Raw genomic sequence first — 6,828 nt, 5'->3', positions numbered from 1 at the left:
ATTAGCCTATAGAGACTTCAGAAAACCCTAGAAGGAAGTGTTGATTGCTGGAAGAAATTTTGTTCCAGGAAAACACCTTTCTTTTATCCCTTGGAACTGAAAGAGAGTGCAAGATACAAAGTAAGGTATTTTTTTTCACCTTCCCTTACCAAAAATAACCAACTTGATAATTTAATCAGAACTTTTATTTATATATAGACCAGATCCTTTGGGAAAGAGGAGGGTGTAAGATGGAACAAAGGTTAAGGAAGCACAGAATTTTGATAGACATTAAGGTAGGCAACTACAGACAGTTTAAGGCTTCAATGTGTAATGGGAATGATCATTGTATATTCCCCAAATTATGTAATGGGCAGCTTTGGGCACCCTGACTACATGGCTTTTGGGGCAGCTCTTTAGCCAAGGACATGGGCAAGGAGAACAATATTTCTTGAGTGTATGTTGGGCTAGTGAGTTTTGGGACTGAGTTGGGAAAGGCTTCTCAGATGATCACACTGTTTCTACCATGCTGGGCTGAAGGTATTCACAGGAAAGGTCCAGGCCTGCATTCTGGACCTAAATTTCCCTGTCCATGAAAACCAGCTCCTCCTGGAATTGCTTCAGCACAGCATGAAGTCCAGGGTCTGATAAATATTTCTCCTTATGCTACCGCAGGGCCACCTGAGAGGTGAATAAGATGTCTCAGCTCCTTGGGTCTCTCAGCCAAGGCTACTGCCCCCTCCCTCAAGCTGTCTCCTCCCCCAGAACTAAGGTATGTTTCTAACGATGACAGGCTGATGTCTACCAAAGAACTTGGTGAAAGTCTTCTGCATGCAGGCCTGATGGAGATCAGGGAGTGAGTCTACCATATCCTTCTCTGTCACATCCTTGGAGATGGGTGGAGGTTTCCGCATGGTTCATAGGCCATTAGGAATCCAGGAGTACAAGTCTAGCTGCAGGCAGGAGACCCACTCAGAAATCTAGGCTAATGGCCCAGACATTCAACTCCCTGATCCCCATCTTCTACATCCCAGGAGTCCCTGGGGGATGATCACACAGGTTACCTGTTCCAGGTGGGCAGAAGCATGCTGATCAGTGCATGTGAAGATACACATAGTAACAATATGGCAGAGTTGAGCCTGGGTATCTAAGGAGAGTGAAATGAAGAGAATGAGAGAATTTGAGACCAGGATATGGGGCAGATATTTGGACATGAGGGAAAGATATTTGGAGATACATTGAAGAATTTCCTATGGACCTTGCCTCTGAATTCTATTATTTTCATATAACATGAACTCAAAAGTGATGTACTTGGGATGAACCTTGGAGCTATGGGGGAAGGGTAGAAACAAGTAAGGAAAAATACCTAAGAGAAGTCATGTATCTGATTCTGGTGAAAGTTCTTAGTGCACAAAAGGAAGAAGGTCATATGAGAGGATGTTAAAAGAAAGGAGCTGGGGAAATCAGGAGTGATCATTAAGAATCCTGGATAATTCAGAAAAGTCTGGCAAATTGTCAGGTTCCTCAAGGAATGGTTCTTATTATGTGAGGTGGGTACTGTGACAGATGTTTGGATGTTGAAACAAGGTCACTGCTCAGGATCCATGCCTAAACCCCGGTTCTGGCCCCTCTGGAGTCCAGTTTCAGTGATCTCTCTACACCAGGCCTGCAGCTCTGAATCATGCTTCATCAATCTTGTAGAAGAGTCTCAACATTCCTTGTACATACCTGTTCCCCCGGGAAGAGGTTGCTATGACTCAGCCAGCCAATGTAGGACCTTCTGTACCTAAAGTCCCCCTTGTTCTATCCCTCTCTGTGTCACCCTCACCTACTGATGATTTCCTACAGCCTGAGGGCATCTTGGTCATAGAGAGAAGAAAATTTTACACCCAGCAGACCACGGTCAGCCAGGTCATGAGGAGGGCAGAAGGAACTGTATGTCAAACAAGCTGTGGCTCTCTGGAGAATGTCCACATGGCCTCCACTACCTGTACTCACCACCAGAGAACAAAACTAGAGTTAGCCACACCTGGTGAGAGAGCAAGGGAGATTAGGACAAGAAGACTATTCAGGTGAGACAGATTAGGGAGAAGCCTTCAGTGGAGAAAACAAATCTAGGGGGAGGATCAAAAGTGGGAAATAAACCTTGGGATTCTTCCAACATTAAACCCTCTTCTCTTCCATACCAGATCAAAAATTCAATATCCAGAGACCAGATTATTTTGAGCCAGGATGTTGATCTCCATGGTATAGTAAAAGTGAAGGATCAGGAGCTAATGGTAGAGAAAAGACATGGAACACAGAGGAGATCCCAGTGTCCAAGCCTTCTGAAGAGTCAAGTGTTGTCTCCATTTCCTCACCTCACAGTTTCTGCTAAGCCCACACCAATCAGGCTTCCCTGAGATAGTATTTGTCCATGTATTAACCACTGACTTCCAGGTTGACAAAGCCAAATATCCCTTCTCTTTAACCATGCTAACCTCTCAACAGCATTTGAAACAGATAATCCTACCTCCCTCTTGAAACCCTGTTTTCTCTTGACTGCCATGACTCACACATTTTTTTGTTTCCTCTACCTCAATTGTTGGCCCTTCTTTTGCTCCTTTTCTCACTCTACTTCTTCCTTTCAGTTTACAAAGGTTGAATTCCCCTAGAATTATATCCTGGATCAAATGTTCTGTTGTGGCTGCAAATCCTAGACAATGCTCCCTAGTACAATGGCTTTAGATACTTCTGTTTCGAGGTAACTCTAAACTCTACATCTTCACTCTTTCAAGAAATTCCAGGCTCATATAAACATTGTCCTTCTGACATTTTCAAATGGATGGCTACAGGGATTGGAAAGCTTGCATGCTAAGAATAGAGGTGTTGCTGCTTCTCCCCACCAAGAAACATGGCTTCCTTGCTTATGCTTTCTCACTTCCTTGTTCTGTTACACAGCATTCCAATTATTCCCATCCTAAACTTCATTCGCACCTAACATCCACCATTATCCATGCTTTTGATATATCTATATATAGATAGATAGACAGATATAAAATACCTATATGTAGATATACAGTTATATATTTATTTATATATATATTTATATATAGATATCTGTATATCTATATGCTACAAAGTTAGACCCGGGCTTCCAAGGCTAGGATTGTGAACTATGAACAAAAATCAAATGCAGAATGACAGAGATGCTGAAATATCTTGTAGAGAGGATGCAGACTGGGCAAGCTCCTCCTTGTGGCCACAGAAATAACCTCAGCCATCAGATATCCCCTTAGCAGGTGTGACTGTAACTGGTGCACCTGGAAATCAGAGCTACAGACCCATGTATTGGCTAGGAGCCAGGCCATGGGAGGATCTGAGGGCAGGAAGAGCAGAGGTGGAGGGCATCCATGTCGAGGTGACCTGAGCTAGAGAATGAGGGAGAATGGGAGATAAGGACTATGTGTCTAAGACCCTAAATGAATCACTGTCTAGGAGAAAAACACCTGGGTCCTCTTACCTGGATAACCATGGGTTAAATTCTTCCATCAGGCTGTAGCTTCAGCATAACCAAAGGGGCTGTCACAATGATGTACCTTACAGAAATAGAGCAAGAAATTATGAAATTCATCTGGAAGAATAAAAAACCCAGAATAGCTAAAGCAATCCTTGCAGAAAGAGTGAAGCAGGGGGTATTGCAATACCAGATCTTCAACTCTACTACAAAGCAATAGTAACAAAAACGGCATGGTATTGGTACCAAAATAGAAAGGTGAATCAATGGTACAGAATAGAGGACACGGACACAAACACAAATAAATACAATTTTCTCATACTAGACAAAGGGGCCAAAAATATGCAATGGAGAAAAGATAGCCTCTTCAACAAACGGTGCTGGGAGAACTGGAAATCCATATGCAACAGAATGAAACTAAACCCATATCTCTCACCATGCACGAAACTAAACTCAAAATGGATTAAGGATCTCGGAATCAGACCAGAGACCTTGCACCTTATAGAAGAAAAAGTAGGTCCAGAGCTTCAACATGTCAGCTTAGGACCAGACTTCCTCAACAGGACTCCAATAGCACAAGAAATAAAAGCAAGAATTAATAACTGGGATAGATTCAAACTAAAAAGCTTTCTCTCAGCAAAGGAACCTATCAGCAATGCGAAGAAAGAGCCTACAGAGTGGGAGAAAATCTTTGCCAATCATACTTCAGATAGAGCACTAATCTCCAGAATCTATAAAGAACTCAAAAAACTCTACACCAAGAATGCAAATAATCCAATCGATAAATGGGCTAAGGAAATGAATAGACACTTCACAGAAGAAGATCTACAAGAAATCAACAAACATATGGAAAAATGTTCAACATCTCTAGTAATAAGAGAAATGCAAATCAAAACCACCCTAAGATTCCACCTCACCCTATTTAGAATGGCGATTATCAAGAATACAAGCAACAACAGGTGTTGGCAAGGATGTGGGGAGAAAGGTACACTCATACATTGCTGGTGGGGCTGCAAATTAGTTCAACCACTCTGGAAAGCAGTATGGAGACTCCTTAGAAAACTTGGAATGGAACCACCATTTGACCCAGCTATCCCACTCCTTGGCCTATACCCAAAGGACTTAAAATTAGCATATTACAGAGATACAGCCACATCAATGTTCATAGCTGCTCAGTTCACAATAGCCAGATTGTGGAACCAACCTAGATGTCTTTCAATTGATGAATGGATAAAGAAACTGTGGTATATATATACAATGGAATATTACTCAGCCATAAAGAATGATAAAATTATGGCATTTGCAGGCAAATGGATGAAACTGGAGAATATCATGCTAAGTGAGATAAGCCAATCTCAAAAAAACAAAGGAAGAATGATATCGCTAATAAGTGGATGATGACACATAACGGGGGGTGGGAGGGGTTAGTGTTAGGGTTAGAGTTAGGTTTAGGGAGGGGGGCAAGAATGGAGGAAGGAAGGACTGTATAGAGGGAAAAGAGGGGTGGGAGGGTTGGGGGGGGAAGGGAAAAAATAACAGAATGAATCAAACAACATTACCCTATGTAAATGTATGATTACACAAATGGTATGCCTTTACGCCATGTACAAACAGAGAAACAACATGTATTCTATTTGTTTACAATAATAAAAAAAAATATGACATTTGTCTTTACCTCATCCAGCAGGGAATAATTAGCTTCAAAGAGAGATCCAACCTGTAGGGTGAGGGTCAAGGACATATAAAGGGATTGGAGTCAGTCTGGACCTGCCCTTCTCTCATTTCCCAAGGTGGATCCTTCCTCTACACATCCAGTCTTTTACTTTAAACACCAAACATTTTCTCCAGAACCAAAGTCCTGAATAAAAGTTTTTATGTCCACTGTCTTCCATCAGACTTCAAATCCCCTGAATTGATGTTACTGGCTTTCCACCATGTACCAATATCCCAACCATCCCTGCTTGCACTCTTCAGTCAAATGAAGCACAAAATATTTCCTTTATGCCCTCTTTCAAAAAATAAGTCTAGTTCTCCAAGGTGTTGGTCATTCTTTTTGATTTTCTCTCCAGAAGCTTGAACTCATCCTTGAGACTGAGACTGGGGTTCATCTAATGAAGAAGGAAGTCAGGAAGTTGGAGATGGAAGAGTAGAAAGGAAAGGAGACACAGGAGATCAAACAGATCATGATTTTGAAGCAGGAGTGATGTCCCCCTCCCCTCAGAACATTTGGCAATGTCTAGGGACACTTTCAGTTGTTCCAACTACCAGAGCAGAGGATACTACTTGGCTTCTAGAAGGTAAAAGTCCAGGATTGTTACTAGAATCCAACAATGCACAGGCGGTCCTCCACAGCAAAGAATTTTCTGGCTTATAATGTTAATGGTGCCAAAGTTGAGAAACCCTAATGTCGATGAAAGAGGGTACAGATAATGGAGGTGTATATGAAGGAGATAAGGTAAGGAAGAGATGGGAGGAGCAGGAGGCAATATGATAGGGGGATGGCTGGGGTGATGAATGAACAGAGGGAGCACAGCACCTGAAAATCCTTGTCCAGTTGAGTTTGCAAATCTTCCATCCCTGGAGGCAGCACCAGCTGGGCTGGGAGGCTCATAGAACACCTGAGGAGTATGGGCTTTGTGCCATTGAGGAATAGGTACCTAAAGAGGTCATCATCCTTTCAGGAATCACAGACCCACACTGAGGACATTAGATGGGGACATATTGTGAGCTCCTCATTACACTGACATCAGTCTTCTACCCTCTCTCACCCCTTTTTTTTTTCAATCCCTGAACTGGAAATCTATATGTAGGTTTCTGCAGGTTGTGGTAACTGAACAGCCAGGGCAGTCTTTCCATGTGAAAATAAATTTTTTTTGTAATCTTCCAGTCTTTGAACACAATTTGCAAGATCCAATATTCACTTATGGCTCTTCCAATAACCTCCACTTCAGCTAAGAATAGAAGAGTTAACATCCACAGAGATAGCAGATGTGTTTCCTGAGTACTGAATGACTTTGTTGTGTTATGGAAGCTCAGAGATTTATGGCTGCAGCTGAGATACCAGTTAAAATTGGAAACTGGTGGCTGACCTCCTACAGGCTTGGTCCTTATCACAGAGGCTTTCCATGCTCAAACTACAATCTAGAAGCTGATACAGCAACAAGTTCCCTGGGGAAGCTGGACACCATGGCCTAGGATGGTAATCCCAACTACTCTGGAGGACAAGGCAGGAGAATTGAGAGTTCAAGGACAGGCTAAGAAATTTAACAAAATTTGTCTCATAAAAAGTGGGAGATGGACCTAAGGAAGAAGAAACTTTACTAGTTGATAAATATGGTAAGTCAGCAGTTTAT

The 6,828-nt window shown here is 42.2% G+C and overlaps 1 pseudogene; it reads right to left on the bottom strand.

The window, feature by feature from the left end:
- Nucleotides 1-489: 489 nt before the first annotated feature.
- On the bottom strand, nucleotides 490-6,389 carry LOC124979351 (polyunsaturated fatty acid (12S)/(13S)-lipoxygenase, epidermal-type-like; annotated as a pseudogene).
- Between the last annotated feature and the right edge of the window lie 439 nt (nucleotides 6,390-6,828).

The sequence above is a fragment of the Sciurus carolinensis genome, chromosome 3 (genome assembly GCF_902686445.1).
Source record: "Sciurus carolinensis chromosome 3, mSciCar1.2, whole genome shotgun sequence".
NCBI lineage: Eukaryota > Metazoa > Chordata > Mammalia > Rodentia > Sciuridae > Sciurus > Sciurus carolinensis.
The sequence above is the reverse complement of the archived record's forward strand: the minus strand, read 5'-3'. Positions and strand labels throughout refer to the sequence as shown.